We start from the raw sequence: 18,143 nt of genomic DNA, 5'->3' as shown, positions 1-18,143 counted from the left end.
GAGAGAGAGAGAGAGAATGTATATTATAGAAGGATATTTGTTGGGTTTACTTACAGGTCAGGGCTGCACAATCCAATAATGATTTCCTTTTTGTTAGAGAAACTGATAACCAAGTCAGTACCCAATCTGGGGAGAAGCTGCCACAGTTGTGCCAGCATAGTACTGAATGCTAAAGTCAGTGGTGATGATCTGTGTTGACAGCTGCAGAAGCTGGAAACTCCTATCAGTCAGATAGACACACTCAGAATGGAGGGCCTGGAGGTGAACCTGCAGCCTTCTCTCACCTTCCCATTTCTCCTGGGCTCCCAGCCTGTTGGGATGGCCAGTACAGTCAGGGCAGGCCTCCCAGTATCAAGAGTCTCTGAAAGTACTGACCCTCTCCTACACATCCCTTAGTTAAGTCAGGATGACAGTAAAAAACCAACCATTTCATCAGTTCCAACCTTAAAAGTATGGCCATTTAAACCCAGAATGGTTAAATAATCTATTCTCTTTCATTTTTAATCTTCTTTAGTTTTTATTAATTATTTGAGAATTCATACCTGTATTTTGATGACATTCGCTTTCCCCTTTCCCCCTTAACTCCTCCCAGATCAGTCAGTCCCTCCTCACAGATCAGTGCCTCCTCCCTATCCCCTAAATGTATGCCCCTTTTAAAAAAAATTAATAATCCATCAACTTCAATTTGTGCTATCCGTAAACTCTGTTGCAGGATATTTAATCACCTGTGAACCATGAGATTGTGTTGTTTACTGGAAAAACCTCAGCCTTAGCACACACCTCTAATCCCTCTGACTGACATACAGACACACCCTTAATACACAACTTTGATCCCAAACAATGAAGGTAAAGTTAATTTGTAGAAGGAAGCACCGCATTTGAAAGTGATGTCTAACTGAGTGTCAGACAAGGTGACAAATCAGAGAAAGATTTGACAGAACAGGATATGCTCAACTCCAACTCTCACAAGGAGAGAGAGAAAAGGGGATCTACTTGAGGGGCAGTGCAGACACACACACACACACACACACACACACACACATACACACACACACACACACACACACACACACACACACACGGAGTGGGGGGAAGTGAGGCTGTTAGGCATAGGCAGTTTTACTGGGACAGTTGTACAGAGACAGGTTGCAGAGAAAAAACAAGTTAGACACAGGTCAAGACAGAAGGAGCCAGAATATTACAACATATTGCCAAAGCTAGTATGAGGCTAAGAGAGAAGCCAGATTGAATCAGTCAGCTTGGAGAGGAGTTTGAGCCAGAAGAGCTGAGTTGAACCAGTCAGTCAGAGTTCAAAAAGAGCTAAAAGAGGATGAGCTTATTTAGCAGCAAGTCTTAGAGGCTAGAAACATTCTAGGCCTAGATTAGATTAAAGGAAGGCTAGAAGATTCCAGGAGTAGGCCTAGGTTAGCAGACAGAGGGAGGCAGTAAGCTTCTGAGACAATTACATCAGGCAAATAAAAGATACTTTACAATAACCCTGTGTATGAGGCCAGACAGTGGATGATGAAAACTGAATCTCCCTCTCCCAGAAGCCATTGACTTTCAAAAGTTTCTCAGTTAGATGTAGGGGCTCATGAACCCCTTTTTGCTTTGTGCTGGAAAGTTGACAGCCTTGATCTAGTTCAGGTCTTGTATTAGCCACCATAGAAACAGCGGGTTCATGATTACTGCTATTCTGTCATGTCCAGAGGAACAACTCCTCTTCACCACAGTCATCTGTGCTTATGAAGGATAGGCTCTGAATCTGAGCATAGTGCCTGGTCCCAAAGCAATGCTGTATCACTCTACACAGCCTCGTATGGGCATACAACAATGCACACACAGATCTATGGCATCATGGTCAAGAGCATCACTCTACTGTTGGATGTTGTGGTAACTCACCAGGGAGTGAGGCAATGTTCCTATGCCCTGCATCTTCTGATCTAACAATTGTATCCTTTTTGACATCAAGCCTCACCTTCAATGTTTTGCTGGAGTAGCCACATGTATTCTTTCAGAATAAAGCTGCAGTCTATATTAGAGGATATACCCATTGTTGATCTAGGCTGGCTACTCAGGACTTTATCTGAGAGTCTATGTCTATGGACTTTGCAGAAATCAAGATTTAAAAGAGTATTCTGGTAAAGAAATGGGGAGATAGATGCTCTAAGCATAGAGATTCCAAAATAGCAACACATGGGGATGTACTCTTGGCACAGTGAGCATCTAATTTACTAGAGGAAAGATAGTGAAATGGGGTGACGTATCCATTAGGAGACATGTCATAACATCCTCTGGGGCTCTCTTTAGATGGCATTCACATTCTTTTCACCTTGTGCCTACCTCGTCTCTCCTACACAGAGTCCCTATCATGGAGAATCCAGTCAGCCAGCATGGAGCATTTTCCTCAGCAGGGAATCATGTCACCTGTCAGGGAGTGCTTCCAGTGGAAAGACTTGTCAGGTAAAAGAAGCAAACACAAAGCTGTTATTGAGAAATGCTCTGCAAACAGACTGTGGAGCAGAGGCACCAAACTATTAAAAGGCTCAGGAGACAATATCAGGGCTGAGAACACAGGTTTCATATTGACTTGGGTAAGTCCCAAACTCAGTAGGTCTATTTCCTTATCTAGAAAAGGATGATTATAACTCTATATATCTCATAAAGATATTGTGAAGCTTAAATGAGTTCATTATAAAGGGCTTTAAATGCAGCATTTGACACATAGCGAATACTCAGCTAACAGTACTTATCATTGTAGAGAGCAGTGATTGGAGCACAAGAGAAACATGTAAGTCCCGACTTCCCACCCATGCCGAAACATAGAGGTTGTATGTTGTGAGCATGTGATGGTGGAGGATTTATGCCACAGTAAATGTTTCACTTGGACACATGACCTGTGTTTAAACCACTTGGAAATTCAGTCTTTTCTGTTGTTCCACTGAGCTGAAGAAAGATCTAGATGAACAGGAAAGCAGGTGCTGCTGTTACTGCAGACAACAGTCTTACTTTGTCCTGTCCACTCCGAATGTATTTATGTTTTAACATCCATGGCTGTTAATTGTTTAGAAGCATACTCTTTGGCTTACTTGTCACAGATCTATTTTTCTCCTCAGTTTGGGTTTTATTTTGCTATTTGTTTGAAAAGCTATTCATTGGAGCCTGAGAGATGGCTCAGCTGTTAAGAACACATACTGCTCTCACAGAGCACCAGATTTTAGTTCCCAGCACCCATAGGATGACTCACAATCACCAGTAGCCCAGTTTCAGGTGCTTTGATAGCCTTTTCGAGCCTCGGTAGACACAAGGCCTATACATTCAAACACTTATACATATACATAAAATGAAAGTATATCTTTTTTAAAGAATAGTTCTGATTTGATGCCAGAATTTGAGCTTTTCCTCTTATTGCTTCCTGCCTGTATTTGAATTCCTGTATCCCGGTGCTTTGTGTGTGTGGTGGAAGGGGGCATATGTAAGCTACTTGGAAGTAGCACACTCTCTGCTGGTCTCACTGTTGATCTTTTTGGGATAGAACTTGAGCTACATTTATCAAATACTTAAAATTTGACCAATACCAAGCAATGCCCTCCAGCGCATCCTGGCTACTTTGTCTCCTCTCCTCTGAATACAGTGGGTAATTTTATGACAGTATCCCCTCATATGTGCTGGTTGCTTCTCTGAATGCTTGAAGAGGGTTTACACAGATGACTGGGATTGTTTTCATGTGGTGCTTTTTTTCTTCTGTTCATTCATCATGTAAATACAACTTTGCTCTTCCTGAAGTCTCTATTGGCCCCTCTCCATCTAAGGAGACTTCTAAAGTTATCCATGAGTTTTCTCTCTGTGTTGTACCTATGCTCTAAGCTGGAATTTGTCTCCAGGTAATGAGCTCACCCCTTTAGAGACCTTGCCTCATTCACTTCTGTTCTGTCACACACACGTCACTAGTCATCTTCTCTTGTTGTTCAGTGTCTTGAGGACCATGATTTTTTCAATGCATGCATTTCAAGTGAGAGAACAGACCTTTCTTCTTACTCTGCTTTTAATAGAAATTCAAGTTTGTTCTTATGTGTGGAATAGATTTACTTCTTGTCTTTTGGACCCTGGCATTTTGATGCCAGGTTCAGTTATTTTGAAGAATTTGTGTAGTGTTTCTTTGGGGAAATTACTGTGGCCTTTCTGGATCTCAGGTACATGTGAGAAAGGGTTCTTCCATTATCTTACATGTTCACAAGTTTACCAACTGCAATTATGTCAAATAATGTTTCTCACTGGGGCATACAAGTCTTGCTAAAGCAGATGCATGAAAAAAATGTTTCCCTGAAACAGACACAGGTGAAAGGATGCTTTGCTATAGCAAACACATAAAAGAATGGGTGATGAAAGAGTATAAATATGACCCCACCAACATGACATACATGTGTATATATGTACATTCAAGCACTTATACATACATGTAAAATGAAAGTATGTCTTTTTTAAAGAATAGAATTATTCATTTCTGATTTAATGTCAGAATTTGAGCTTTTCCTCTTATTGCTTTCTGCCTGTATTTGAATTCCTATATCTCAGTGCCTTGGATGGGGGCAGAGCATTGGTTTGGTTTGCTCTGCCTTTCTATTCTTTTCTAACTACATGCATGTATTGGTTTACCTTACATAATGTTGTTGAGCTCCTGCTTGTGGCAAGGCCACCATTGAGAGAAACTAGCTAAAGAACTGCTCGTGAGGTTCCTGTGACTCTTGCCACTCCAATGGCCTTGGGCTGGTTGGTGAACCTTGCAGTTTCTTCAGGATTGAACTACAGCTGCTGGTTCATGTTTGGTGTCTGCTTGCTAAGAGTACTTAACTGTAGCTGTAGATTCATATTTGGTGTTTACTACAAGACCTAACTGCTGACCAAGAAGATGGAACTTGCCCCCAAATGGGTCCACTTCCCCCATATCCTAATAACTTTTCTTTTCCACTACCTCTGCTGGGTGGTGGGCAAGAGGAGAGGAGAGGTTGAGTGTTTATTTAAATAGGCTGCAAAAATTTATGACTACATTAGTGCTTCCTCATTCATTGGCTAATAGGTGAGCCTGACTGCACTCATTCATTCACTCATTCATTTATCTGTTCATTCTTGTATTGGGGATAAAGCCCAGATCCTCATGCATGTTAGGCAAGTGGTCTATCAGTGAGCTTCTGCAACTGTAGCAAACATATGAAAGGATGCGTGATGAAGGAGTATAAATATGACCCCATAGACAGTAGGAGAGAGAGCATTGTGTATTTAATTATGAATGAAATTTCTGTTTCATGTCTAAACATTTTTGGCTCAAAGACTTTTTACAAACTGTTATAATCTGTTGTTGCAATTACTAGTTATGATGCGCATATCACTCCATATTTGATGGAGTACCTTGCAGCTTGCTGCCATTTATTTTCCTCATCTTCAGCTCTTTAAATCACTTATTCCCTTTACTACCCAGCAAAACTTTCAGATTATCTTAAATTTATTTTCTTGTCCCTCATACTGAAGTAAATATTTTCCCTAAGGAAGCCTGGCTCCAATATCTAGGAAAATAACTGTGCCTGGTTTTCCTCAGTACGTACAGTTAGGAAGGATGGATGAGTAAAGTAGATATGAAATGTGCAGACATGTCTTCTTGTATCTATTTGACTGCTTTTGCCATTTGTTTGCTGTGGAGTCTCTTCTCTGGAAGGATTTTCAAAGATTTAATGGATTCTGTATTTCTTCTGCAAGTTTGTTTCTTTTTATCCTCGATTTCTTTGCTCCTGAACAATTCCCTCTAGCCTTACAGCCACTAAGGCTGCTCATCATTTTCTTATATAATCTTTATTATGTTCTTACTATTTTAATTTGCTGTATGATACATCTCAAAACCCAGTCCTCCTGTCTGCTAAACCTTTGCCACTTAGACAAATAATTATTACCTCTTCCTTCTGCTCTCTAATCACCATCATTTTCTCCTCCACTGTCATGTGTTCAACTGGCTTAAGTTCTATCTGAGTGGGAATGGGTGCAATCTATCTTTCTGTCTCTAGAGTAGTTCACAGAGCATCTATATCCTGCTGTTACCAATAACATGATTCTCCTCTTTTTAAAGCCCAAATACTATGCCATTGCGCATATATAAATTTTCTGTCTCAACATATCTGTTGGGACATAAATATCTAACTGTATAATTTTGCAGTTGATATGAGAGTTAGGTTACCCTTCTGAATATATAGCCACAAGGAGATATTTGGGTCCTATGGAACTTTCATTTTTAATCTTTTAAGTACCTCAATAGTTTTTTTTCCTGAAATGTCTATACTAATTTATGCATTCACCAAAAATGTAATAATTCTTACCCTTTCTCTAGAACCTTAACAATGCTCATTGTTTTTTTTGTCTTCTTGTGTTCTAGCAACTTTGTTTAGCATATGCTAGAATATAAATATGTATAAGCATGCCCTTTTCTTGTCAAAAGTACTCTTTTACATAACAAAATTCTAACACATTTTATGTAACTAAAGAAAAATTGAATCTATAAATTATCAAAAGGGTACTAAGAATATGTGAGACAATGCATTTCACATAGAGTTTTTGTTTTGTTTTGTTTTGCTTTGTTTTGTTTTGTTTCAGACAGGGTTTCTCTGTGTGGCTCTGGCTGTCTTGGAAATCATTGTAGACTAGGCTGGCCCTGAAATCAGAGATTCAGCTGCCTCTGTCTCATAAGTGCTGGGACTAAAGGTGTGGGCTACAACTAATGAACTTCACATAAAGCATTTATCTCCTTAACTCAATTTAATGAAATAAAGTCAATATGTGTTTTGTCTGACTGGCTAAGACTAAATATTCTAGACTTCTTTTTGTTTGTTTTATTGGGCTTTCCAAGTATTTTCATTATTTATTTAAAATATATGTTGCATATAATATTTTGATCATATTCCCCCCCCACACACACAACTCCTCCCTTAAAAGAGCAAGCATAAGACGTAAGCTTGACATTGTAAATTGTTCTTAGTGCCTAACTGGGGTTAGTCTACATTTTGCTGTCTTTTGGTGCCAACTTCCCGTGACATCCAGCTGTGGTGTCTGGGACTGGGGACACTCAACCTGTGTCTGAAGGCAGTCTCCATCGGAGATCTCTGGGTCTTCGGAGATGGCTAAAAAAGTAGGCCACAGCAATCATCAATTTCATACCTGCACATAGTATGACTTTTCTGTCTAGACCTGCTGTTGCTTTCATGATATTGCTGTCTCTCATTTTTATGTCTTAGCAGTCAACTTCAAACATAGTACTAGTGGTGATTGTCCTGGGTTTGTGTTCTGCATCTTTAGGGTCATGAGTAACATTGCCCAAGGACCATACATGATAAGGTCCTGCCAGGCTACCTTTTCCTGTAGCTGACTCCCAGGCATCCACAGTAAGTTGGCTTTAGGCTAGGAGACTATCCTAGCAAGGGTAGTTCCATCTCTAATCTCAATTTTTTTTTTCACACATGACAGCTTTATGAGCAGTCTGCACACTTTTCCAACCCTTTCACTTTATAGATGAGGGACCAGAAGCTTCCTGATGTTTATACAGTTAGTGCCTGGAGTAGCATCGTTCTGGTGTCAGCTCTCTCCTCTGTGTTAGGTGGAAGATATCTGGGAATATATTGCCATTTTAGGTGGTTTCATTCTTTCGAATCTCCTCTTTACCATCCAAAGGCCTGGGTCATGTCTTCAGTCCTTTTTATAATGACTTTCTAGCATGTGTACAAAGGTAGCTGTTCATAGTTTTACAATATTCCTCTATTGATTAAAGACACTGAGCCTTTTCTATGTATTCACTGGACACTTGTATGTCTTTTCAGAAATATCTTTTAGATTTTCTATCTAGCTTTGTGATCAAATTGTTTATTTTCTTAGTAGCAAGCTGTTTATATATCTTACACATTTACCATGAATCCCTTATCAGATGCATGTTTATTCTAATCTATTCAATTTTATTAAACTGTTTATCACACAGAAGTTTGTTGGCTTGACACTATGTCAGTTATTTTGCTATTGTTGTTGCTCAAGCTTACCGGGTGACAACTAACACATTATTTCCTTGAAGTGAATCAGACCTCAATGTGTATTTCTCATTCTTCTTACCCTTAAACCTTTCATCTTTGTTGAGAAAGCTATTAGGTTCTTTGTTCCTACCTCTACACTCTATTTCACCCACTTCAAGGGATATTTTCCTGGATGAATTCTATATTTATTTAAGCAGAAGGAAGCACAGTTGTTCATAAAGAGACATATACAAATTTTCAGAATTTGTATTCTGGATTTAATAGAAAAAAAAAGATGAAAATAACATGGGAAAAATAGAAGGACCAGTATCATAATAAGCTTTTGTTTGCATAAGCAAACAGTGGTTCTGAATGGGTCTGTAGGCTGTGCATAACTTGTTGAGCCCTCATTTAAGTCTTCTTGACAGTTTTCTTTCTAGAAAACATTATTTTTGGGTAGGCATAGTTCCTCAAATTAAGTCTCAGTTAGTAAAGTACCAGGTTTCTTTAATTACATTTTGGAGCATTTTGTAGTCATAAATTTCATTAAGGTCTCTTTCTGCTGTGTAAACAAAGAGAAGCGTCACCTCCCTTTAGTTAGGGTATGCTAATATTTTATAACACCATGTGCAAATGTGCAAATGTCAGAGCTCAGTAACCTTTCTATTAAGAAGTGGGTGGGGAGAGTTTGGGAGGGAGGCATATAGTTATTTACAGGGCTGTGCTAATCCTGGACTTGGAACTTCTGCTAATGCTTTTAAGAAGTCAGTAGTCTCACACTCTCATCTGGAGCTAACTGTGCCACTCATATCTTGTTACGAAAGCAGCACCCCTCCCATGCTCATCTCCCTTTGTGGACTGCTGAGTTATGCATCCATATCAGATTGTGGACACATTGAGAAATGTAATGAAGTCATACTTCCAACTATCAATTTATTGCTATTGAAAGTGTAGAAAATGTATTTGAATGGACTATAGCGTCTCTGGTGTCATGGACTATGGGTCCAAAAATCAGAAGGGCAGCTTCACCTGCTAGCCAGCGGGTATTCTATAGGAAAGAATTGCCATAAAGTAGCTATGTAGTATTAATGTGATATATAGTAGATGAATATATCCATTTAAATGCACAAGTCAGGCTCACCCTGGCCTTGAAACTAATGGCATACAGGTGTCCTCAAATACTCTGTAAATTTACTTCATAGATTGGACCTTTCATTGCTATGATAGGAGCAAGGAGGAAGGATTTATTTTGGCTTGTGTTTTCAGAGTTTTTAATTCATAGTCCTTACCTCTATTGACTCGGGGCCTATAGGGAGCAGAACATGACATGTGGCATACAGGAAGTACAGACATGGTGGGAAGCTATTGAGGATTAGGTATAATATTCTAGGGCATGCCTCCAGTGACAGATGCCCTCTAGCTAGGCCCACCTCCTAAGTTTTCTACCATTTCTCTAAATAGTGCCACCATCTGGGACTAAGCTTCCATGGTATTCATAAGAGCAATTAATAATACGTTGACAACCATGGCTGGTAAATGGTGGCCGGAACAATAGGTTGATATAAAGTAGAGAACAATGTCCACATGTAAGAAGCTACAAAAATGTTGAACCAATCTGTCTACCTCTGTATCTAGCCCAGACAATGCAGAGAATGCCAGTTGCTTTGATTAATATCGTCCATCTTTTAAGGCCAACTCTGATCCAGAACCCTAGGGAAGTCAAGGTATTCATCTCTCTCTCTCTCTCTCTCTCTCTCTCTCTCTCTCTCTCTCTCTCTCTCTCTCTCTCTCTTTCTCATTATTTTTTTTAATACAGGCTCTCATGTCGATAGGACTGACCTGGAAGTCACTCTGTAGCTCAGGCTATCCTCAAACTTACAGCAATCCTCCTGCCTCAGCTTCCTGAAGTGCTGGGCTTACAAGTGTGAAGCACCACTCCTGTTTGCAGGTTCTTTGTTTACTTAATTGCTTTAGTTAAAGTATCAGCCAAGCCAAGAGGATAGTGTCCAAATGCCATGGATGGAAAGAAGCCTAGCGAATGGTTTTAGTGTAAAGGATAAACACTGAAAACTTTCCCTTTGTTTTGTTTTCTTTTCCAAACAGGAATTTTGTGGGCTTTTGGAAGGCATTCCTTAAAGTTATTCCGTCCCCATGGGGTTAGTATCTGTAGGGAACTCTTTGCACATCTGGCATTATCTTACTTATAACGTGAAAGTGTTGCAATGGACAGTCTCTGAGATCCCATCTTGATCTTTAATAACGTGTGTGGAATAGTGATTTTTTTCTCTTTTAAATATGAGTTTCATGAGCTCAATTCTAAATCATAGAATCTGTGTTCTTCTGTCTAGACACCATTCCACTTAAGAAGTCTCTCATACCATCAACAAGATGATCTTATATCAAGTGTAAGAGGTCTTGTTCAAATACAGCTTGGATCTGTCTTCACATTAGATCTGCATGATAGAATAATTGGAAGAAGATGGGGAATATACACATTATTGGGTTTTAATTACATTTCAGAGCTGGGGTTTGTATACAAGGAAGTAGTCAGCCATAGTGGAATGCAGTTAAAATTGCAGATCAAATTAGCCTGTGCCTTTGCACAGGGTTATCTCGTAACACTGGCTTTTTAAAAAACACTCCAGACTCATTTGTATTCAGAATAAAAAATTTAAGCCATTACTTAAACAAGTACGTGGCTGTTGGTTTGTGGTTCATGGATCAACAGGAACCACCTGTTCCATTTTAATGACTCAAAATTCATACTATTACTTTACTCTAGTCAACATGTTTTTTTGGCTTTGATTTTTTCTAGAATCAAAGAATAATAATGAAATTTCTCATTTTAAAATGAATTTTTTTTATATAAATACAGAAGTAGCTACAAATAAGGTTCGTCTTCAGTGGTACACTTTGCTCATTTTTTTTTTTAAATTTTTGTTTTATCCAAGTCAATCAAACAAATGACATAGCTCCTAAGCTAGGGTTATTGTTTCCTTGTGGCTTATTGTCTAAGTAGTCTAGACATTTGTTGTCACTAAGAACATATAGTTTTTCCCTAGGCCTTTCTCCCACATTCCACATGTTACTCTGCCAGATCAGAAACTAGAACTGTGAGTTTTCCCCAGTAGTTCTGACTTGAGCCCCACACTGGGAATCATGGTGGCTTGATAGAACAATGAGGTAGTTGGCTTTAATGAAATGTCTCCTGAATTTCAGACTGCTCGTGCCTATCTGTCCATGCCCTACTGCTTGACTGGCCACTTCCTCCCCAGGTTCTAAGACACCTGTCCTCTTGTACTGACAGTCTTGTCTCCCTTCTCTTCTATGAAGAACATACTTCCCATTGCAAGCAGGACACCTGTTTGTTGCCTGAAAGCAACCTGTTAGAACCTGAGATAGTCTCCATGAGGTGATGCTGATTTCTGTTAACTAAGACCTTTACAAATTAAACCATGCCTCAGGTTCCCAAGCCTTACACCCTTATCCAAACTTTAAGCTCTACACACTCTACTAAATGTCACTGAGGTACCTTTGCCACATAGTGAGTAGTGTTATTTCCCCTACCATAACTGCTTTCCCACTCACACCTGGCTTTACTCTTTGATCTCCTTTTAGATCAGCCCTGTCATGTTAATTTTTAACTTATAGAAAAATTGCCAAAATAATGTGAGGCATCCATGGCACGGCACTGCCAGATTCTCCTGTTACTTACAGCTCACACTGGCCTGCTATTTTGGTCACAACTACCAGACAAATGATACATCCCTGAGGTCCATGCTTTGTTCTTTAGTTTTTGCCTTGTGTTCTTTCCCAATCTGGCAATATCATTAAGATTGCTACATATCATTAATCAGCATGTATTCTGAAGTCCTTAGTATTGATTTGTTTTATAAGCCTTTGGACCTTTGTCGAGGCTGAGATTGGCATTCAGATACAATAACAAAATGCCTGACAAAACCAACTTACATTAGAAAAGGGTTATTTTGCTTATGGTTTTAGATCGTGGCTGGTAGATTTGGAGGCTCTGAAGGCCAGGCAGTGTGGTGTGGTATGGTGTCACAGTAGGAGCGGGTGATGGAACAAGATGCTCATCTGAGGCAGCTAGGAAGTAAATATAAAGAAAGACAAGAGCCTAAAACTTCAAGGGTGTAGTGACACATCACCTCCTATGGGTCTCACCTCTTAAAGACACCCACCACGTCTAGAGTACAGCACCATGGAAACCAAGCCTATATGAGACTTGGGATGCTGGGGGATGTTTAAAGACCAAATGATACAACTGCTGAGAAACTTTGTAGATGTCCCTCAATGAGCATTCGCCTCACATCTTTCCTACAGTCAGACTTTGACTGAGCTGGGTGGGTTAGGATCTTCTCAAGTATATTCTATTCTATTATTGCTATTACAATTACTACTAGTACTACTATTATTATTTTACATCCTGACCACAATTTCCCTTCCCTCTTCTCCTCCAGGTCTCTCCTCTCCATCTCTCTGCCCCACCATGCACTCCTCCTCTGTTTCTGTTCAGAAAGGGCAAGCCTCCCATGGATATTAATCAAACATGGTATATCAAGTTGCAGAAAGGCTAGGAACCTCCCTTTGTATTAAGACTGGACGGGGCATCTCAGTATGAGAAAAAGGACCCAAAAGCCAGGAAAAGAGTCAGAGAGAGCCCCCCCTCCATATGCATGCTGCCACTGTTACTAGTCCCACAAGAAGAGCAAGCTATACAACTGGAACATACGTGTGGAGGGTCTAGCCAGGTCAGTCCCTGCAAGCTCCCTGGTTAATGGTTCAGTGAGCCCCTGTGAACCCAGGCTATCTGATTTTGTGTTTTCTTGTAGTGCTCTTGTCCCCTCTGGCTCCTACAACCCTCCCTCCCTGTCTTCTGCAGGACTCCCTGAGCTCTGCCTGGTGTTTGGCTATGGGTCTCTGCATCTGTTTCCAAAAGTTGCTGGGTGAAACCTCTCTAATGACAGTTGGGGTAGGCACCAATCTATGAGTATCATTAGGAATCATTCCATTGATTTTTTTTTTTTTACCAGTCATTTTTGGTCTTTGTCACATTGTATAAGTGATGGGTACAGACAGCCTGACTCACATGGGGAATTTCCCTCCCCACCCTGCCCTTTCCATATGAGTCCTAGAAGGAAGTCATGTTACACCTCCCTTGTGTGAGGAGTGAGGTGCAATGCTCCATCTCTTTGAGGGTGAAACTTAACATGAATTATTTTCAATTCTGTTTCCTAAGAGAGTTTCCCTCTTCTATTTTCTTTACTTGTTTAATTATGTATTACATAGCTTATGCATCTCTACTTAGCATTTTGCATTATAAGTTCATATTTCATTCTCTCACTCTTCAAGCCATTCCACTTTGGGCCCTATGAATACTTTGGTTGACTGTACCGTGGCCCCCTGGTTGTGTCCCAGTTTATCATTACAGCATCCCCCATACTCACTGGTGCAAGAAAACACTCAGGCACATTTTGTGCCTTTTCTGTCCTCGCTGCCCCTAGAACCAGGCAATTCTCTTTGAAGAATTCTCTTTTTCTTGAAAGCTATTCCTAAGCCATGCTCTGGTTTTAGGCAATGCTCATTGTGAGTGTGGTGGGGTAGTCACCAGGTCTGTAGATTCTGTATTAATCCCCTATAGCTACTGTCTTGAAACCACTTAAATTTATTTTCTCTTTGCCCTAGAGGTCAAATTCTGAATTCTGGTTTCAATGGGCTCATACCTGGCTCTATAGGATACTTCACATATTTCTAGGGCAATAATACATGCATCTGGAACATCTGGGGCATCTGGGCATCTGGGTCATTTGGGGCATCTGTGCATCTGGGACATCTGGCACTCTGCTGGAGACCCTCTTGTCATAAGTGATTTAAAAGTTTTGCATGAGATAAACACTTGCTTTTCAGATTTTGCTTGTTTTATTTTCATATTCTTATGTTTTTTTCTGCAGATGGTAGCATTGCTTTCAGTAGTTCCATGACAGACTACCAAATTTTTATGTTTTTTTTTTTTTTTGTTTAATTGATGTCCTTCTTTCAGTAACTATCAATTGTCAATAGCTCTTCAGCTGAACTGTGTGTGTCTCCCTCCTCTGACACCCCAGTGTGGATGGGCAGCACAAGTTTGGGTGTGTGGGAAAAAGCAGGTAAATCTTTTGAGGGGGTATGATGAGAATATATCATGTGAAATTCTCAAAGATTTAAGACAAGCATTTTAAAAATAATAACAATTATGTTCTTCCATGTCTGAAACCTTAAACATGAGATAGTGTGCTCACTGTTTCCAGAGGATATGACTCATTCTGTGAATTCAGTTTGCAGCATTTGTTTTTTGTTTTTGTTTTTGTTTTTAAAAAAAATAGAACAGGCAATAAACGATTAAGTTTTAAATGAAAAAGAGCACAGAATCCCTACAGTTGATTTCAAATAAACTAAAGAATTTATCATAATTTGGAGGTATGCTTTAGTTAACTAATAAGCTTGGTGGGCAAATTCAATAAAAGCTGGTCTGTAAAACGTGATAGATTCATAGCTTAACACGACAGCAATTGGAGAAAGTGGGTCTGATATAAGTGCCATATAATGACCATTTGCTGAATGAGATGTGCTTAAAACCAGCCTTACAGGACTTGGATCTGAGTTTGGCAGGAAGAAGATTCATGTGTCAGATAAGAATAGATAGTTCTTTAATGTTGCTCTCTCGAAATGTAAATCCTGAAATCTATTAGAGTCACATAAATTGATTTTAATGAAGAAAAAAAAACCACCAGAAAGACAGCTATTTCATTTTATAATTTCTGTAAATTATCTATGACCTCTCAAGGAAACAGGATTTATTTAAATTCTCCCATGAATAGTTTGTTTTGTACCTTCCCCTACAACCCCCTCCTTTCCACGTTTGACAGACAGGATGTGGCTTCCTCTCCCTGCCCTAGTAGTTCGTACTTTGAGGTGGTGCTCATGGATTTACCAACTCCCCACCACAGAAACTTGACAAAAACCTCTGCATCTGGCTGACACCGTGGCATGGCAACCAGGATTTTATTATTACTGTTTGTCTTGTTTTATGTCTTTTTCTGGCGGCACATCATAAGATCTGCAAACCTACTGGCTAGTAGTGATATTAGCGTGAGTTATATTCAAAATGATGGAAAACTTAGTGAGAATACTTGAGGAAAGGGACACTACAGGATGGCAAAAGTCACCTGGTACCAGGAAAGAGAGGCTGGCTGGGGCTGTTCAAAAGATTCTGTGGCAAGCTTTACCCCAGCAAGAAATGCTGGCTCGACTCACAGCAGGGGATCATTTTGTATCCAATTACTTACAACCTCTAATGTACTCTGGGATGTAGGTTAAACTTGGCAACATTGGCAACTCTGCCTGGCTTTCCCTCCATGACCCACCTGAGGTAGTCCTTGTCCTGCCCCATAGAGTTAGCCCTTTTCTACAACGTTTTCTTGTTCCTGTTCATCCTTTGGCAGGTTTCCTTAGTCATCAGGGAAATGCAAATCAAAACAACCCTGAGATTTCACCTCACACCAGTCAGAATGGCTAGGATAAAAAACTCAGGTGACAGCAGATGCTGGAGAGGTTGTGGAGAAAGAGGAACATTACTTCATTGCTGGTGGGATTGCAAACTGATACAACCACTCTGGAAATCAGTTTGGCGGTTCATTCAGAAATTGGACATAGTACTACCGGAGGACCCAGGTCAGTTTCATTTGGCTGAATTTTTTTAGATCCTGTCTCATTTAAGCCAGGCTGGATGCAAACCCCCGTGTGTATCTGAGGATGACCTGAAACTTGGGTACTCCATGCCATGCCGCCACTGCCTTCTAAGTGCTACGATTCCAGGCATGCAACACTGTGGCTAGCTTATACAGTGCTGGCTGTTGAACTCAGAGTTTTGTGCATGCCAAGCAAGCACTCTACCAATTGAGCTACATCTTCAGTCCATAGAGTCACCTCTTGTTGGCCTATGACATGTTTATTTCTCCCCTTGTTCACCCTTCTCCTTCTTCAGGCAGTGTGCCTTCTACACACCAGATCTCACTTCCTCCAAGAACCCCATCTCCCTGACCTGCAGTCACATTGAGGCTTCTCCAAGTAGAAATAGTCTCCCATCAACTCCATTTGCTAGCTGTTTTTCTTCTTTACCCCCACACACCCCATGTTGAATGAGGTGATAGGATGAGGTGGCACCTTTGAGCTTGCTCAGTGTAACTGAGTTTGTAAACTACCAGATCCTATTAACAGTCACAGCTGACACAGCTGTGACATGAAAAAAAAAATGCCCAGAGACATTGCAAGTCTCTAAGGATAAAACTGCCTCTGGTGAAGAACCACCGTCCTAAGAAGTGGACCTCAATTTTATCTGCTAATTAAGTTTTCCTGGGGCACATCTTACCCAAGAGATTCTAAAACAGTGTTTTAGTTATTGTGGAGTGAAACATAATTATTAAAATTCAAACAAACAAACAAAAAAACCCCAACAGAATTGGACACTTAGCTGATATGTCTCTTGAGAAAACAAAGGTTTGGTTTACTTTTGGAAGACTACTGCTTACAGAGGCCACTCTTGGCAACCGCTACTTCAAAAGGATGGGTTGAATCAATCCTACAAGCTGTGTCTATCAACAGTCACATACACCACTCACTGAAACAGTCTGTTTATAATTATGACCATAGCTATGTATTCTTGGAATAAATTCTACATTTTCCTACTAGTATCGCTGAGATACATTTGACAGTGCTATGTAGTTTTTTTTTTTAATTTTTGAGATTATAGTATAAATACATTTCTACCTTCCCTTTCCTTTCTCCAAATGCGCTCATACAGCTCTCCTTGCTTTCTTTCCATTTCATGGTCTAGCTCTTTTGTTAATTGTTACTACACCACACACACACACACACACACACACACACACACACACACATACACACACATATACACACACACATGCACGTATATACATTCCTAAATATAACCAGTTCAATCTCTAATGTTTCTTGTATGTGTGTCTTTAGGGCTGGCCATTTGGTATTGGATAGCCAATTGATGTATCCTTCCCTGGGAAAAAAACAGTTTTCTTTCACTTTCAATATTCTTTAGATGTCTGTAATTCTTTGTGTGGGGTTCAGGCCTCATGGGCCTTTGCTCTTCCACTTTGGAATGTCTGCTGGTATTGTCCTTGGTATCAATTTTTAAATGCTAAGTGAATGACTCAATGAGTACTGAGCTCATTCTTGCTATGGTAGAAAAGACTGACTGTGGTCTGTTATTCCCAGTATAATTTGATCTAAGGTGTGTTCCCTTTGAGAAGCTTGCATTTAGGATTATAAACTTTGTGTGTAAAGATATCTATTCTTACTTCCTCCCAAGCAGTAGGATGCAAATTAACTAAGAGACTAGGTTGTCCAGTTTGGTAGCCAGGTGTGGTTACCAGAGGGAGCCAGGTGGCAAGCTGTCAGAAGGGAGTGCTGAAGGGATGTCTGGAAGAGTCCATATAGGAAGTAAGAGTGCCACAATTCTTTGTCCCCTGTCCCCTCATTGTCTCGCTCTCTAATACAGATGGCCAAAGTCTCAGATTCCATGCTGGCTCTGTGGTGACTTTAGAATGAGAATCATTTGCTCAAGATGAGAAGAACCGGAAGAGGGAAGAGGAAGAGTTGTCATGGCAGCACTGGGCTGTTTATCTCTCAACCTTCTGGTTTAATGGAGAGGAAAAGAATAAAATTCAATCTTCTTTCTGATATTTGCTATTAGTAGGTTAATGCAGGTCCCATATCCTGTGCTGCTAGAACACAATGTACTGAACAAGCCCATTAGCTTACCTCCCTTCAGGACATCACATAGACTTTAAGGGGAGAGAATCTAAAACTGAAAGCATCTCACAATGTCATAATTTTCTTGAGAATGTGAAAATAGTCCCCAGCCTGGATACATACATTCTGATCTGACTTTGTATATTAAGCCTATGTTCCTTTTCTGTAAATCATGTTTAGACATTTCCAGAATGTACTTTTAAAACATATCTGAACTGGGCACATAACATGCACTTGCCCTTAAAATGAATTTCCTTGCTGTGA

This window comes from Mastomys coucha, unplaced genomic scaffold (genome assembly GCF_008632895.1).
Source record: "Mastomys coucha isolate ucsf_1 unplaced genomic scaffold, UCSF_Mcou_1 pScaffold16, whole genome shotgun sequence".
Lineage (NCBI taxonomy): Eukaryota > Metazoa > Chordata > Mammalia > Rodentia > Muridae > Mastomys > Mastomys coucha.
Note: the sequence above shows the minus strand (reverse complement) of the source record.